Raw genomic sequence first — 19,380 nt, 5'->3', positions numbered from 1 at the left:
TAAACAGGATATATAAAGTCACAAAATTACATATAGATACCTATTTTTAATGAGCATAATTATGTCTCCCCTAAAGGGAGACAAAACTTCACAGGAGTGATCAGTACCAAGCCTAGTTGTGAATTTCGCAGGAACGTTCCGCTTCGCTGCACAAAGTGATCACTACAGCTAAAAAAAGAAAAAAAATCTTGTCCGGCTTTCACAGGTCAAACTGCTGTTGGATTTCGACGAAACATCACGGGATTAATCGGCAACAATCCTTGTTGGGCATATCGCTTGCACGTTCCGCTTAGCTGCACAAAACGGCCGCCAGAGCTGAAAATAAAAAAATCTTGTTCGGCTTTCACAGGTCAAACTTTTGGCTGGATTTCGATGAAACTTCGCAGGAGTGATCAGTACCAATCCTAGTTATGCATATCGCTTGCATATCCTGCTTCGCTGCACAAAATGGCCGCCAGAGTTAAAATAGAAAAATCTTGTCCGGCTTTCACAGGTCCAATTGCTACACAGATTTCGACGAAACTTCACAGGAGTGATCAATACCATGGCTAGTTGTCCATATTGCCGACATGTTCCGCTTCGCTGCACAAAATTGCCACCAGAGCTAATGGTATACATCTTTTTGTGACAAAAACACCTTCTAGTCCATTCAGGTAATAAAAGTGTAGATATTGTCTTTTCTCAAAAATGTCGTAAACTGTCAGACATAAATACATTTTATTCTCAGATATAGTAGGACATTGACCTTCTTTTGTTTTAATCAGTTTCTTTTCTGAATGATGAAACTCGCTCATCTATAACCCTAAGATATTTATGTATATATTTATACCTTTTGAAGAGTTTTGTGTGGCCGTGAATGGAATATTTTATAGCACTGCTCGAAGGTATTGAACTCCTAATCTATCATAACAAAACCTATACAGTGTTTTCGAAGAGCATTTAATAAAGTTCAAAAATTTATATGTTAGTGAATTCAAAGCGTTGTATTACACTTTTTATATGTACAGTTTGGTTAATAAAAGGAAGACAAATCAAGTTAGCAAAGCGTTTATTGAAATGCAATCTTCAGGCAAACATACAATGTATACTAATATATGTATGACGTCATGACGTCACTTTACATGACATCATAACGTCTCTTCTTACTTTGGTTTTCCCTAAGACACGAAAATGATTCAGCAAATAATATTAGGGAAAAATTTCATTTAGAAGGAGCACAGTCAAATGGTCAATCTCAGTGTGTAAGAAACTTCTTCCAGGGTCTGAATAGTTTTCCCCGCTTATTTGTTACGTCCGGAAATAGTCAAATCATGTATAATAATTAAGTACTTTAAATAAAAAACTTTCTGGTTTCTGTTCTTGTAAACATTTGTTGTTTTTTTGTCTGAAATGTTTGTTTAGTAAGCGATGAATGTGCTATATGTATTTTTTTGCCATTTATTTGTTGCTAGATAGTTTGCATACAAACGGAAATATCACAAAATCAAGCAATAGGGGATCTTCGAATCGTAAGCTTTAATTTTGGAAAGAAATATGGGTGACATGATATACTAGTTATCTGGTAAATGGACCTAGCTTGAATAAGCTTAAAGAGTGGAATATATGTTTCTGGATTAAAATATCTGACATTTATTAAACATTATATTTCATATTGATTTATCTGCCAGACTGGCTGTCAAACCGATAGCTTATCTGGTTTCAATACTATAAGCTCCGGCACTGTATTTGAATAACTTCGTGATATGTAGCATTTTGCGAGTAGTCTCCAATTTCATAATATCTTGACTTGAGTTTTTAAAGCTTTTTCAACTTTTTGAGCTGGTCAAAAATATTTCTATGTAATGTACGTACCAAATACGAAAGAGACACCGATACCAGCACAAAAACACACCGCAATGCAAAACAAGAATATAAGGATCTTACATGCATACATGTGTAAAACGGGGGTTTTCTTAACCGAGGGGCAGTACGGAATGAAATAGCGAGCGTTAGCGAAGTTTTTTTTATCCATGCTCTCCCAAGGATTAGGAAAAAGGCTGTCTTACACAGGCAGACATGTTAAATCATTTTTCTTGACTATCATGTTCAAAATAGATCGTAGTGACAAATAGATTTTGGTATTTCCTGACATATCATTTATAAAGTTTAATATATAACGTCATGATAGTGCCAGTACTATGTGATGTCATCTTAGTGTCATTTTAGACAAGTTGTATCCAAGAGTCATTTTTGGCGCGTGCACGTTCTTTCCTCGCTTGGTAGGCAAGAATAAAACGTCCTACTCTGAACAAATGATTCATTGGCTAATCTAGTGTTACATTCATTTATTCTGTTGTTTTTTCTTATTCATTTAATCATCGGCCGCATCTGACTGTTGTCCAAAGCTTTTGATATATGTCCCGGTAAAACAGTCAGTCAAAATACACTGTCAATACTTCTGTATATTACGTTGTGGTTAATTGTTCTCTGTCATGCCATCAACTAGAAGGAAGGTAACATCAATTTAATATGAATGTCATATATGACAAACAATTTGATACTTAAACTATAGTAAAAATACTCGGTATCAGAAGAAATCAAACTATTGTTAATTAAATTGCTTATTGAAATTGAAGCTTTCATGTACGTGTTGATGTATTTCACCTATCCGATACACAGTATGGAAACGAACAGAAATATTCAGTTGCAATTACCTGTTTATTAAAAATGATAGTGCTAATTCCCATGTACAGTTTATGTATATGTTAACGTGGCCAATGTTTCTGAACAATGCTTGAGCTCCCTTGACATAGGCTTCATGTTTAATTGGTCAATGTAATGTTAAAACACTCGTCTCTCCTTTTCTTTAGCTTCAGTATCTTTTCTTGGTATAAAGAATTGTTTCGTGTGATGAAGTAATGCAGGTAACTTCCGGATTGTCAGGGGTTGTATCCAACTTTCCGCATATGCATGAAGTGACGCCTAAAGTGCCATTTGTTTGAAAGTCGCCATGGCGTCACCATATTGCCAACGTACAACTATTGTGTCTGCTTCTTCATATTTATACAGTTGTTGAGGCATCAATGTGCTCTAATGGTGTCGATGTGACCTGTAACCATAAACACATTTAAAAGGCCATAGTTTCAATAATTGATCACTTGTATCAATCGTTACAACTGGCAATAGCTGTTGTAAGTAAAACCGGTTGCTAAGCCAACAGTTCATCAGGGATCCTACTTAACAAGAAACAAGCATCTTAGCAAGACACATGTCAGATATATATCGGAGCTGCAAGTATTCTCTCCCACACAATGACACTGAGCCAAGCGTAACTCTATCATAAAAGAACATTTCTAAAGGATATTCTTACAGATTTTATTAATTATTACATGTACAGTGTTCAAAAAGTATCCCTTTACTTGGACTCTGTGTTGTTACATTTCTGCTCCTTTGGAATCACGGGGAACATTCAGTCTTACTTTAATAGAATGCCGTTGAAGCCTGGGCTAGAAGGCGTGAGTGGTGTTGGACACACCGTTAGCTCTAATGAACAGACTCTATCAAACTGAGTCTGCTATTTACTAGCTTGTTCTAGGCTCCCTGTGATCTTACAGATTTTATCATAAGAAAATTAAATCGGAAAACTTCATTGGACATCCTTACAGCCACTTTTTTATCGATTTAATTTCCATACATTAGTGACAGTCAATCTTGAACAAACAAATTGTTTCTGTTTAGATAAAAGTCGCATGCTTCTAAATACCACACTGGTCGTTGCCTTATCAGATCAAGTGGTTTTATCGTTGTTTGAGTGGTGAATGTTAAACAGAGCAAGTTGACGAAATGACAGTGTCTTGAAAGTATGATTTAAAGGAACTCCTATCCGTTATAAACCGAATCAAATGAAAATAATAGAACCTCGAATAAAAATGAGTCCGTTTCTTAGCACATGTGCTCATTTAGCAGAGACCTCTGGTCAGTCCGATGGGGAAATTTTGTGTCAGTTTTTAAGAATATTGCAATACAGTGCTTATCGGAATCAAGTAATTATGAATATTAAAGCACTTCATATTTAAATGGCTACTTGTTAAGAAAAAGCATGCATATTCACTGTGCATATCCATATCGACTGACTCTGCGAAATCTGCTATATCGGCGGTTTCTTTGCGTCGGCACCGGCTTTTCTTTGCTATAGACAATGTCCAGGTCGGTAGAGGAAGCGAAAAATCGAGCTGCCATCCATAATAATATAAAATTATATGTTGTTCAAAAATAGGTAGAGCACGGGACATTAGAATGTCTTTACTATGTATTGTAGTGTTTACTTTTTAATTATCAGCGATTTTGCTCGCAAACACGATGAAATCAGTTGACGGTGTAATGACATGGAACACAAGCCTGACCTTTTCCATAGTCGTTAACGAGCTTTTACTTTGATATCATACATATCAAGCACACTATTTGTATTTTTTTTACAATATTCTTCCAAAAAATACTGACAAATAGGCCGAAATGTAAACGGAATTATTCAAAACCCCTTACTTTCGGTTTTGTCGGGGCACCGGCGGTCCCTCTGCACACAAGATTTTGATGCACATGCAGGCTCTCTGCAGTATGCACAGCCATGCAGGCTCTGTGCTAATTGGACACTTGTTGACTCATCGTACTATGGACAAGGAAGACTGCTGTCATTACATTCACTAAATACAAATGTAAATTAATAAAAAGTAACATGTACTTTGAACTTCCCAAGTATATAGTTTATTCCTCGCTACTTCAGAAACACACAACTAACTTGTGCTGTAAAAAACTGTAGATTTTCATAGTTATTTTTCAGATAAGAGGTACAACTCTGTTAAACGTTTTAAAATAACCAGATTTCACATATAATTATCTAGATTTGTTTCTGACAAATCGTCCGAGAACCTAACGTATGTATGGGGTATCATTTGGGTCGAAAGTCTGCTTAGCTTGCGCGCACATTTCAAAATATACGTTCAATTATAAGGATATGTGTACATGCGTAAATCATACGTCTGCATATATATTTACACTTATGTTCGTGAATATGCAGGTGTACGCATATATGTAAATGCGGCACGCCTATATGGAGTACCATTTGGGTCTATGTTGTGCCATTTGGGTCAAAAGTCTGCTGTGAGTGCGCGCACATTTCAACTTTGTGTGATTTGAGTGTTAATACCTTGAATGGTTAATAAGTTATGCTCCGGACACGAAATATGACAGACAGATTTGAACTTTCAGCTCAATATCTGACCTTGACATTTGATGTACAGGCCCGTTTCTTGTGTTCTGCACATTGTCTAAACTACATGCCAAGTTTAAAGTCAATACCTTGTTGTATGGTTATTTAGATATACTCCGGACACAAAATATGATGGACCGTTTTGACCTTTTGGCTCAATTTGTGACCTTGACCTTTAACCTACAGAGGTGGTTCAATAGTTCTGCACATCATCTCATATCCATCTACCTATATGCAAAGTTTAAAGTCAATAACTTTAATTGTTATAAAGTTATGCTCCGGACACGTATAAGGACGGACGAACGCACGAACGCGCCATCACATAATACGTCCGTTTTTTTCAAAACGGGCGTATAAGAAGATGAAAAGGGAAGCTCCATTTCTTGGTGCATGTATGGCGCTAAATAGTAGGTCGATTAACCTCAACCTTACTCCAAAGAGGTTCTACGTAAGAAGTTCGTAGACACTAGTAAATTATTTTGCGTCTTAATGTGTGAATTAAATGTAATATCATTTAAATATATCATTTCATTTTTTAAATGTTTCTTCTATCATGTTTATGTACAAATCAAATCAGGCAGCACTTATTCTTGGTGCCTTTCTTACCTGTATGTCACCAGATAATATATCCACATGATGTAAATATTGACTGTTTCAATGAAATACTGTGCTATTATTAATATTCGCGGGGACATATTTTTGTTTGTAAATTTCGTGGTTGAGTCAATCCGCAAAATTAGATCCTGATTCCTACTTATTTTATGTACAAATTTTGACATCCATGAACTTTTATACTCACGAAATAGCCAGATCATGAAATGTTGTGCCAAAGAGGTTAAATGATTTCACAGTAAATATGATTTTTTAACGCCAATGGAGTTGTTGTTATTATACAACACATTATATAAATTACTGGACAGGTCCGTTTTTAGCTCACCTGAGCAATGCTCAGGTGAGTTTTTCTGATCACTCGATGTCCGGCGTCTGTCTGTCGTCTGTCTGTCTGTCCGTCAACATTTCGATTGTGTATGCGATAGACGCTGTATTTTTCAACTGATCTTCATGAAGTTTGGTCAGAATGATTACTTTGATGAAATCTAGGCCGAGTTCGAAAATGGGTCATCTGGAGTCAAAAACTAGGTCACTAGGTCAAATCAAAGAAAAACCTTGTGTATGCGATAGAGGCTGTATTTTTCAATTAATCTTCATGAATTTTGGTCAGAATGATAACCTTGATCAAATCTAGGCCGAGTTTGAAAATGGGTTATCTGGAGTCAAAAACTAGGTCACTAGATCAAATTAAAGAAAAACCTTGTGTATGCAATAGAGGCTGTATTTTTCAATTGATCTTTATGAAATTTGGTCAGAATTATTGCCTTGATAAAATCTAGGTTAACTTTGAATATGGGTCATCTGGGGTCAAAAAGTAGGTCATTAGGTCAAATCAAAGAAAAACCTTGTGTATGCGATAGAGGCTATATTTTTCAATTGATCTTCATGAAATTCAGTCAGAATGATTGCCTTGATAAAATCTTGGTCAAGTTTGAATATGGGTCATCTTGGGTCAAAATTAGGTCACTAGGTCAAATCAAAGAAAAACCTTGTGTATGCAATAGAGGCTGTATTTTTCAATTAATCTTCATGAATTTTGATCTGAATGATTACCCTGATGAAATCTAGGTAGAGTTTGAAAACGGGTCATCTTGGGTCAAAAACTAGGTCACTAGGTCAAATCAAAGAAAAACTTTGTGTATGCGATAGATGCTGTATTTTTAAAGTAATCTTCATGAATTTTGGTCAGAATGATGACCTTGATGAAATCTAGGCCGATTTCGAAAATGGGTCATCTGGGGTCAAAAACTAAGTCACTAGGTCAAATCAAAGAAAAACCTTGTGTATGCAATAGAGGCTGTATTTTTCAATTGATCTTTATGAAATTCGGTCAGAATTATTGCCTTGATAAAATCTAGGTAGAGTTTGGTTATTGGTCATCTGTGGTCAAAAACTAGGTCACTAGGTCAAATCAAAGAAAAACCTTGTGTATGCAATAGAGGCTGTATTTTTCAATTGATCTTTATGAAATTTGGTCAGAGTGATTTCCTTGATGAAATCTAGGTCAAGTTTGAATATGGGTCATCTGGGATCAAAAACTAGGTCACTAGGTCAAATAAAAGAAATACTTGTGTTTGCTCAAATTTCAATGATACTTGGTCAGAATATTTTTTCCATGCAATCACTAGGTCTATGTTCACACTGTTATGGTGTATTATGGTGTGTTTATCAGGTGAGCGACCTAGGGCCATCTTGGCCCTCTTGTTGTGAGCTATTGACTGGTCTGCATTTCAAGGGCTAAAGCCAATACTTGAAGAAAATAAATTTGTAATCTTTATTATAATGTCACGTACAAAAACGCTTACTAAATGGCTTGCCACAGTGTTTCAATCCGTAAGCTGGCCGCATTCTGTAAATGGAAGAGACAACTCTGCCAGTCATGTAGCTATTAAAAGGAGGTTATGTATAATTATCTCCCTTGTTCCTATAAAGGAGCTTTTAGAAACAAGACTATGGCAGGCTTGGTAGCCGCATCAAAACTATTTGAAATATCTGATGGTATCTTGCCGAATAGAAGTTACAAGCCGTCAATTTTATATCATTTCATTGAACTTTTATCATTTGGCATTGCCGGCATCAAAATTATTACTGTTTTTTTTTGTAAATCAGTGATAGATATTGTACAGTTATTGACTTTTGTTGCTTTTACAGGTCCGTAAAACACATATTGACCGAAACATAAGTCTATAATTGTTATATTATATGCCCTTCTCAAATGCACTCATTTGACTGGCCCATATTTCCTACACATAAGAAAAAGTGATATCACAAGAGTTATTATCACTTTTGCGGGTTAGTATCGCTTTTTGCGGACACGAGCGTGCACCCGTTCCGACCAATCAAATGAGAGCATTTTAGAAGGGTATATAATATATAATGGTATTTTTAATGAATTTGTAACTTAATGTGATATTTCTATGGCCGTGAGGTTTGCAACACGTTAATATCATTATACCCCCACAAAACGAAGTTGGTGTGTGGGGGGTGGGGGGGGGGGTGGGGGCGGGGGGCGTGTTGTGTGTGTGTGGGGGGGGGGGGTGTATATAGGAGTAAGCTTGTCGGTCGGTCCGTTGGTTTTCGTGTTTTCCGGACGATAACTCATGAAAGACTTGACCGATTTAAATAATTTTTTTGTACACGGATGTAACATCAGAAAATACAGGTCAAGTTCGACTTTGGGGTCAGTAGGTCACAGTGACTCGGAACAGTTAAACGGTTTCCGGATGATAACCTGAGAACGCTTTGGCCTAGGATCATCATTTTTTGTACACAGGTGTAACCTGATAAAGTACAGGTCAAGTTCGACTTTGCGGTCAGTAGGTCAAAGGTCAAGGTCACAGTGACCCTGTAGAGTAAAACAGTTTCCGGATGATAACTTGAGAACGCTTGGGCCTAGCATCATAAAATTTTGTACACAGATGTAACATCATGAAATACAGGTCAAGTTTGACTTTGAGGTCAGTAGGTCAAAGGTCAAGATAACAGTGACTCGGAACAGTTATATGGTTTCTGGTTGATAACTTGAGAACTCTTCGGTCTAGGATCATAATTGTTTGTACACGGATGTAACATGATAAAATACAAGTCAAGTTCGACTTTGAAGTTAGTAGGTCAAAGGTCAAGGTCACAATGACACGAAACAGTCAAACAGTTTCCGGATGATAACTTGAGAACGCTTGGTTTTGAGGTCAGTAGGTCACAGGTCAAGGTCACAGTGACCTAGAACATTTAAGATGGTTTTCGGACAATAACTTCAGAATACTTTGGACTAGGATCACGAAACTTCATAGTGAGGTTGGTCATGACCAGCAGATGATCCTTATTAATTTTGAGTTCCAAAGGGTCAGAGTGACACAGAACATTTAAACCTTTTCCGGACAATAACTTGAGAACGCTTGGGCCGAGGATCATGTAACTTTATAGGGAGGTTGGTCATGACCAGCAGATGACCTGTATTGATTTTGAGGCCAGTAGGTCAAAGGTCAAGCAAGTTCGGCTTTAAAATTGGCTTAGTTCTGTTACAAGGCTGTATTGTGGGGGTATAATTCGTCACTCATGTGACAACTCTAGTTTTTTCTGGAAGATGATATATACATGCTGCAGGGATAAATAGTACAATTCAATACCCCAATGAAATAAAATAATTTTATCAATTTGTATTTGTAGCGCTATGTGGAAACAATAAATTCCTATAAAATATTTTGAGTAGATAAGAATTTTTTTATGAAAGCAGCACTGTTCGAAAGTAGGCGAAACAGTCATAGTCAAACGTGTCCATCAACATATGTAGTAAACAAAATAATAAAAGCTAAGACATACAGTAACAGGTAAAACACCATGATCTTAAGACAGCCTTTCATATTGAAAACAAGTGTAAATTGCAGTATTCAAGACATCTTTTTCTGTTTCAATTCAAATAGAAAGAAAAAACGAATCACAGATTATGTTTATTGATGATATGTGCATTTGTTGTTTTTCCTTTCGACTGTCATTCCTGCATGTTGACCTTTGTACTGTCAGAAAAATATATTTCATACTTATGCCGTGCATATAATATACACATGCACGTATACTCTTCATACGTGACTTACGTAGGTCTGCGCATATTTTAAAGACAGAGTAATGACTATACATTCCGCATAATGTTATATCCAAGGTGGAAAACCAGCCCATTGCAGTTGTGTGAAGTCAGACAATGGTTATCCCTCTTATTCATTTTGAGTGATTTACTAAAATTGATAGCAGATAGAGCAGCTCGTATCATGTTGTTGTAATTCAGTAGGCTGGGTAGGTATAAGACTATGCTATTCAGAAGGACGTGAGTTCGATCCCTTTGTGAGATAATTATTTTCTTTGACTATTTGCTAGAGGTTGACCTGTCTGATGTCCTACGTCTATGGTAAGGGTACCTGATTGCCGTTCCATAACTGAAATACTTTTCAAATTTAAGTACTTAAACAGGGAACTTCTTATCGAAGATCGGACGCAGTGGTGTAGTGGTAACACTGTCTGACTACAAACCCAAAGGTCGTGAGTTCGAGCCCTCTAACTAAAAATTAAAACTTCTGTAATAACAATGCCGTGTGTGGGTGCTTTACACCTTGCACGTTTAAGAACCAGAGATGCTTCTGGAATTAGAGCGTTTCCTGTATCTTCCACTATCCTCCTATTCACAATAACAACAGTCTACTGCAGGAGTTATCGTGACGACTATAGAGAAGTTTACAAAAAAATAATCTTAATGTAAAGTATAGTTCATGCAGCTTTATGCTGATCACTTTTTCAATGTAGTTTGCTGAATACATATCATCAGGTTAAATATTATATAGATGTTTTGATGGTAATGGATTTCTGCCTCTTAAAGAATCCGTGTGCAACACACCTCGAGACAATACACTTCATTTGGCTCCCTAAACGTGCGCTTTTAAGCTAAATGAAAATATATAAACGCTGACAGGATTTATAAAATGGTTTGCAGAAAAAAATGTTATCTTAACTTAAAGCCAGGTTTAAGGAAAGTATCTGTTTTCCTTTAAGTATATTATTACACTTATAATTGTCTTTAGAGCAAATATAGTGTACAATGCGGAAGTTTCAACTACAAATGAAGCATGCATGTAAACTTCAATGGATCATATTCCGCTTCAGATTTACACTTACAAAATGTTTGAATAAAATACCCGGTATACAGCCGTTAATATTTAACGGTGGCTCAAGGATTTTGGCCTCTTCGGGAGTCAAGAGGCATGCCTAATCTTATTTTTAGACATCAAAATGTATGTCCAACCGATGTTTTGAATAGTGTGTGCACACTGGATGTGCTTCCTCTACCCCAACCACTAAGGCCCCCTCTTGATAATAACAGTTTTTATAAAGAATTTAAATATTAAACAAAACGTATTTTCCGAAAATGCATTTATTGCACTTCTATTGAAAAAATTTCGACATTTGATACTTTTAAATTATTTGTATAGTTTTTACGGCCTATTCATTGCAAATCGAGTGTAGTAAAAAACTGGTTGAGCACTGTTGAGCAAGTAGTGCTAATCGCATTTGTGTAAATATTATTTAACGTAATCAATTTGATAAATGCAGCACAACAGTGTTAGTTTCTCTAATGTTGTGGCTGAGGTAGATTTATCTCGGAGTTAAACGTTTCCTTTTGTATAATAACTTTGCACCTTAATGCGCCTTCAGTCGAGTTACTATCAAATTTCGGAACATAATGGGTTAGACGATTACCACTGTATCACTTACAAGTTAGAGTGGAGTAACAACGTGTATGTATTACTTCTTCTTATGATTGAAGTATTTTGAATATTTTACGTGATTGTAATTTGTTTGCAAATATTGTATTTTGTCTAAGTTTCCGATATAGCCATAAACTCTGTGTGCATACATTTCTACAAAATGAATATTTGCTTTTTTAATGCTATGTAAGAAATATGTTTACAATCAGTTTTTATGCATATTTTCGTTTTCAATATTTATATTTAAAGGCTCGTTACAGCGACCAAAATATTTTCAGTCATTGAAATTCATTTCGAATATATATTTATTATTTAACTCCCAAAATATTATATAACTAGGAAAAGACCATCTTGTTTCAACATAATGAAAAGAAATTCTTACTCCCAAATCACTGAAAAAATAAAATCTGTCTCCAGGTCAGATTTAAAAAAAAAGATATTTCCATTAATATGATAGCCATATTCTTTGCTTTTGAATTACTTTTAGGTTTAATATTTATTATTAGAGGTCATTGTATATATTTTGTATCCAATTATACTCAAATGTGGATCAGTTCTTCAGTATTCAAATAGATAATTATCATCTTGAAATTGTTATTATTTTATTTCTATGATTCATTACATTTTATTTTTTTCTTAACAATATCAAAGTGGTGGTGTGAATGCAGTATGGAATTCCTTTAGGGCCATCGCCTTTAAATGTGTTGATCTGAAACGCGATGCTTGATAGTGCGATGATGAAAACGCGAAATCACGAAACTACGATAACGAAAACGCGACAACACGATGATGATAACGCGATACTACGATAACGAAAACGCGATAATACGATAGTACGATGATGATAATGCGATGCACTATCCCGTTTTCACCATCGTAGTGTCGTGTTTTCACCATCGTACTATCGTATTATCGCATTTTCGTTATCGTAGTATCGTGATTTCGCAATTTCATTATCGTACTGTCGCGTTATCGCCATCGTACTGTCGCGTTATCACCATAGTGCTGTCGTGTTATCACCATCGTACTGTCGCGTTATTACACTCGTACTATCGCGTTATCATTATCACACTATCGCCTTCCGATGCGCATGTACATGCTAAAAAGTAGAATATTAGAAGTTACGCTTTTAGAACTACAGCTCCTGCTCTAGCGATAGGGCGATATGCAGATTCGACCGCGGGTGCTCGTGTGTGAAAATCATGATTTTTATTGATGATCCTCCTATAGCTACAGCTGCTAGTTAGTCAAAAGAAAAACAATCAAACCATTCATTTTGCCTGATTTTTCAGCTTTCGTCAATGCAAGAGACATTTACAGAAAATGAATTTATGGAGACAAAGCTGAACAGGTTCAGAATGTTGTGCAGACATAATTTTACTGCATTTCTCATTCCTGTAAAATCATAAATAAAATGTCTGAGTAAATGGGCGTTAACTCTGTCACTTTGGTTGTAAACCGCTTTACTTTTTATTTTACTTTTGCAGAAAATTTCCAGACTTTGATGAATTAAAATGAAAATATGTGTCATGAAAACTGTAAAAAATATTCTTGGAATATTTGCGATGCTCCAATTTCAGTGTTGTTATGCGTCTTACGGAATTCAACATCGATAATTTGAGCTTTGCAGGACATGCATTTGCTTTTCAGTGTAGAAATAAAAGCCATCATATTTGTGAAAAAGAAAAGAAAATAGTCATCATCATATTTGTGCAAATATTCATGTCAGACCAAAAGACGATCATGGTATAATATAGCATTAATTTTTGTTGTTATTGATTTCATACTATATAGAAAACTCATAGCGATTGACCTGCATATTTGTTTTAGCTGAAAAATGTTATACAGCTCATTCGCAAGCAAAAGACAAAATTTTGAATTTCAACAGTGCTCAAAAAAACAGATGATATAAACCAGAACACTGGAGGAGAAAGTCTTCTATGCGCATGTGCACCGGAAAGCGATAGTGCGATGACGATAACGCGACAGTACGATGGTGATAATGCGACAGTACGATGGTGATAACGCGATAGTACGATAATGAACATGCGAAATCACGATACCGAAAATGCGATAATACGATAGTACGATGGTGAAAACTCGACAGTACGATGGTGAAAACGCGATAGTGTATCACATTATCATCATCTTTTTATCGCATTATCGCGGTTTCGTTATCGTAGTATCGCGTTATCATCATCGTGTTGTCGCGTTTTCATTATCGTAGTTTCGTGATTTCGCGTTTTCGTCATCGTACTATCGAATATCGCGTTTCAGATCAGCAAAGGCGATGGCCCTAACGGAATTCCGAAATGCAGCGTTCATGTCAGTTGCATAATAGTTATATTACTTAAAACAGCAACTTCGTTGACACAGACCCGCGTCCCTTAAGAACATATAATAGATGTCATTCAAGTCGGAAAAAAATATACACGACAGTTATTTTAAGAACAAAGAAGTCATTTACCTCATTTGACCGATAAAATGAAAGAAAATATATTTTGCATGACATTTTCACATGTAAGGAACAAGATTTTTAAGATTTTTATTTGTTTTGTGAGTGAATCTAGACTTGGGAATGCTTGTTCTTTTCTGACGAAAGTAAGTAAGAATAAAGCTGGCTTCTCAGGTAAGATATGATCATAAAATATCTTTCTTTTATCAAGGAATAAATAGACATAGTGTTATCAAAATCATCTTTATTGTGGCAAAACAATTCGTAATATAATGATGATCTTATGTAGCTTTACTTATTCTTGAGCGGTCTTTTTGCCACACGTAAAAGCGCATTTGCATTAAAATCAAAACATCATGTAAGACATCAGGGGAACCAACAGCTTTATAATTCTGTCTATAGAACAGAAGTTTATTTTCTAGACGTGTACATAGTACATAGTCATTATAAATTCAAATAAACAAACGAACTGGTGACAGTCATAGCGAGATAATCATATATGGTACAAATACTTCATCATTATACATTATAACATTATAGAAAGTGTTAATAGTTTTTGAGAAACAAAAAATAATAATAATAAAAGAGAGACAATATCATTGATTTTACTCTGAAAACATCTGACTTTCATAGGAAGCAAAGAGCAAAAAAAAAATCGACTCCAAGTAAAATCGAAGCCCCCACACTTCCTCCCCACCCTACTATCAAGATTTCAAATCGAAAATAGTACACATTTCTGTTGTAGCCATTGTAATAGCGCTAAAATATCTCATCATTTGTGACCGTACAGTACGTTTCACTAACAGTTACAAGCATTTTCATTAAAGGTCAATATCAAAGGAAAATGGGTGCAATCTGCATTATAACAGAACAGATCAGAATTCTATTAAAGACTTGTACATGGTACATCGTCATGCATAATACACAACATAATATTTATTATTATATTAAAATGTCACGTTAGCATGATATTTTAAACATATAATAATAATTATTCAACAAATAGTAATATTGAATGATTGAGGATGAACAGTTATAATATAACATTCATAATATAGTTATAATAACTATATCAACAAGTAGGCTTAAATGTGTCGTTAAAATTACTAATGGAAGACGCATATGTTAATAATAATTGTTAGCATTAATAATCATATTTCCAATTTTAAAAGATTCTTTAATATACTTTGCAAGATTTAATAGTGTACTCTTTTTATGTGTAGTAATAAGTTCAATAAATTTGTGCATCGATGGTCTATTATAATAGTACTTATTAGTGTATTTTCTTCTAAATATAGAACATGGGCATATTAAAATGAAATGATATTCATCTTCAATATCTATAGTGTTACAACATAAACACTATCGTTTATTTCGTGGTATTCTATTTTGCCCGTATCGACCAGTTTCAATTCTAAGAGTATGTGCAGATATTCTTATTCTTGTAACAAAAATCTATAACTTTTAGGTAATAAATCTAATAAAGATTTATATCCGAGAGTTGTTATACAAGTTTTATAAAGATCTAACACGGCACTATTTTCAACAGATGCAAGCCACTCTTGCATGTAATTATCAACACATCTTTTTTTAAAAATCTTTGGAAACATTTTACAATATATCAAACTAGTATTATTGAAATATTCAGAAAAGCCATTCATATCTAGTATGTTTTTAACATTCGATACCCAGTTCTTTTAACCTATATAGTAATCGTATACGTCACTACTGGATGAACATACCATTAAACATGGTTTAAAACCCTGTAAAATACCCATTAAAATAGGAAAAACCGTTAATTAACCCCATTAATTCTTGCATCACTTTATTTAACAGGTTTCACAATATTAATGGGTTACATGTTAAAATACCATTAAAACATCCATTTTTGACCATGAATCATGCCATTAAAAATTTAGTTTGGTAGCTAAAAATGTTAATGGCTTTGAAAAATAGTGAAATTCTGTATATTTTGAATTTAACAGGATTATTCATGGTCCTTAAATTTGATTTAATGCCCATTAAATGTTCAGGTTTTGTACGATTTCATTTAAGAGTAAACTTAATGGCCCTTAACAGCAATGTGATGCCCATTAAATCCTACATTCTGTAAACTGTGATTCGTATATTTTCATTTTTTGGTTTTTGGCTTGCACTCCCATTGAATGCTTATAATTCCAGTCCCATATTGTTCTAAAATGGACTTTAATCACAATAAATATATACTACGCACACATAATCTATAATACATCATGATGTTATATTTAGTTGCATTAAAGTTATTTCCCCTTGATGCAGTTACGCCATTTTTTTTTCAAATGTTTGCAAAATTGTGTTCCTACAAAAAATCTGATTTATTTCAATGAAAGTCGGATGAAAACATATTAATTTATTTGATAACATCAACCTACATTATTTTGGTAAGTGTAAAATACGTATTGATGCATGCCACTTTTTCTGTTTTTTGTTTTTCCTGTCCAAATAATCAGCATTTGTATAAGAAAATGGGTGGGGTAAGGAATTTACATTATATTTAATGTGTTCAGACCAGTTTAGATTTTCAAATTTTCCAATCCTTGAGTAGAAACTAAGGTTTATAGAGAAGTGAACAGTACACATGATTGTGAAGATTTGCAGTCTGATTTAAATTCATTTGGAGCATGGGCAAATCAATCCTTCTTTGTTTCAATGAATCAAAGAGTGTGGTACGCTTGATTGGGGAGGGGGGAAGCTGCTTGTGATGCAATCCCTCAAACATTTGCTCTTAGTTGTTTAAGTGCATGCACCAGAGCACAAAGTACTAAAGTAGAGCTAAACTGTGATTGCCCATTGTGCGCTGACATTGTCATCAACAGTTGCTTTTGAATACACATAATGTCTGTACCAATAAAATCTTGGTCAGAATGTTTGTCAATATTATAATGTTGAATAGTTAAATCTACCCACATGGTCACTTGATCTATTTAACCGGTACCTGTAAACCCTTCTCAGTACAACACAATACAATACAATAGCCATTTATTTTCTCATTTCATATGAACATATGACAGAATAAGGATACAATATGACAAATGTTTGTACGAGGCTGTTACATGTGTTTACATTACAAAATAATGAGAGAAAAAAGAAAAACTAGCATTTTACAAAACAGTACATATGTATAGATACTATTATATGTGTAGAAATACGTAGTTTAAATCAATACGGCAAATATCAATATGAAGTTGATTATCTTAAGATGTCTAATTCCGATGGCAAATTTTCATGGCCCTTAATTTGATATACCATTAAAATATTACGAACCCATTAAAATTGAATCTGACATATTTAATGAGACCATTAATCAATTTTTTTAATTATTAACGGCCATTAACAGAGTATTAAAAAAATTAATGACCCCATTAGTTCTTACTAATTAATGTGGAATTAAGGGGTACTTTTTAATGGCACATTAATTTCATGACAATTAAAAATTTTCATGGAGATTTAAGGAGCCTGTTAACTTATTTTAATGGTTTATTTTAAGCAGCTTTTCATGGCCATCAAAGTGATTTTAACAAGGTATATTTTTCCAGGGTTTTAATATACTTATTTCATGGCTTTTTAATGTACGGCATTAAAACTGTGGTCGTGAAAATCCCATTAAATAGTAAGAACTAATGGGTGAATTTTAATGGTGACCTGTTAAAACTCTGTTAAAAACGTTTGAAAAAAATAAGGCCAATTTTATGACCCTTTTAATGGCATGTGCATCCAGTAGTGTTATATACGCCTTGGTCATAGACTTTCCTTAATATAATATTATCAGTATTTATTAATTTGCACCAATATTATATTACTCTCATATATCTATCAGTATATAGGCGGTGCCTACCTAACTCACAATAAACACTTGCATTACACGTGCTACCTCTAACATTTAAGATTCTTTTACACAATTTCATATTTACACGCTCTATATCTTTTGACTTATTTTGGTCCCATACTTCAGAAGAGTATGAAAAATTAGTGCCTACAAAAGAATCAAACAACTGACATAATTACTTTGGTTTTAAATCGAAATCTTTACAGTTATACAATAAAACGTTTAAAGCTTTTAATGCTTTATCTATCAAATGTTCTTGGTTTAACACAACAGTCCCTGTACCAAGATAACAGAAGGATTAGCGGCTATTGTTACTGTGAATTTTGGCGTTATATCACCTCATATTTTCTTCAGCTTATGCTTTGAATATAATATTATTATATGAAAAGCGGAATAATAAATTTTAACATCTGGTTCTGGCTGCACAGGGTCAAATAGTTTTTGCTTTAATTACAAAAAGAAATTGAGCAAAGAAATACAAATTCTCTAAGTACAAAAGAGGCCGTAACCGTAGAAAATTAAAAACGAAGAGTTTTTGTTCGTTACTTATCCCATCTCTGTAAATAAATTCAAGACTGCATCTCCATCGAATATTCAAGAAAATGGAACCTGATCAAAATCTTTTACCGATATGTACAATAGGTACATGAAGAGCCGTCAGCGTAAGTTTATTTCGTAAGTTAAATGTGAAAAACTTATAGACGCAATTTACACTTGTCTCTACAAAGTATAGGCTTAGTTGAAATCAATAGGTTTATACTAGTATGATGATTATGCACCTTTATTCGTCGCCAGCAAATATTTATAATGTTACCCCGGAGAGTGGAGTATCAAGTTTCTGAAATGAATGGGTAAGGCAGTTTTTTGAAATATGTAGTCAATCTCTAACAAGTTTTGGAGAGGAATACCTTGTATGTGTTTTTTCTTATTTTGATCGTTTATAATAACTTTTATATAATTGAAATTTGTATGCAAATATTGTATTTAGACATAGATTTCTAGTTAGGTTTTCTGATGGGTTATAAAAATCATTTTGTTTACTTTGTAGAAAATGATGATCTGTTTTAAACTTTTTTCCTACTTCCGTTTTTAATGTCGTTCCGGCGACCGATCAAAAGAGATTGCAGTCATTGAATCTTAATTTTAATGTAGAGATTATTTTAATCATAAAGGTCACCTGTCACAAAGTGACAAGTTGAGCTTTTGTGATCGCGCAGCGTCCGTCGTCCGTGCGTCCGTGCGTAAACATTTGCTTGTGACCACTCTAGAGGTCACATTTTTCATGAGATCATTATGAAAATTGGTCAGAATATTCAGTCTGATGATATCTAGTTAAAATTCGAAACTGAGTTACCTGCGGTCTAAAACTAGGTCAGTAGGTCTAAAAATAGAAAAACCTTGTGACCTCTCTAGAGGCCATATTTTTCAAGAAATCTTCATGACAATTGATCAT

Source organism: Mercenaria mercenaria, chromosome 14, assembly GCF_021730395.1.
Source record: "Mercenaria mercenaria strain notata chromosome 14, MADL_Memer_1, whole genome shotgun sequence".
Taxonomy (NCBI): domain Eukaryota; kingdom Metazoa; phylum Mollusca; class Bivalvia; order Venerida; family Veneridae; genus Mercenaria; species Mercenaria mercenaria.
Note: the sequence above shows the minus strand (reverse complement) of the source record.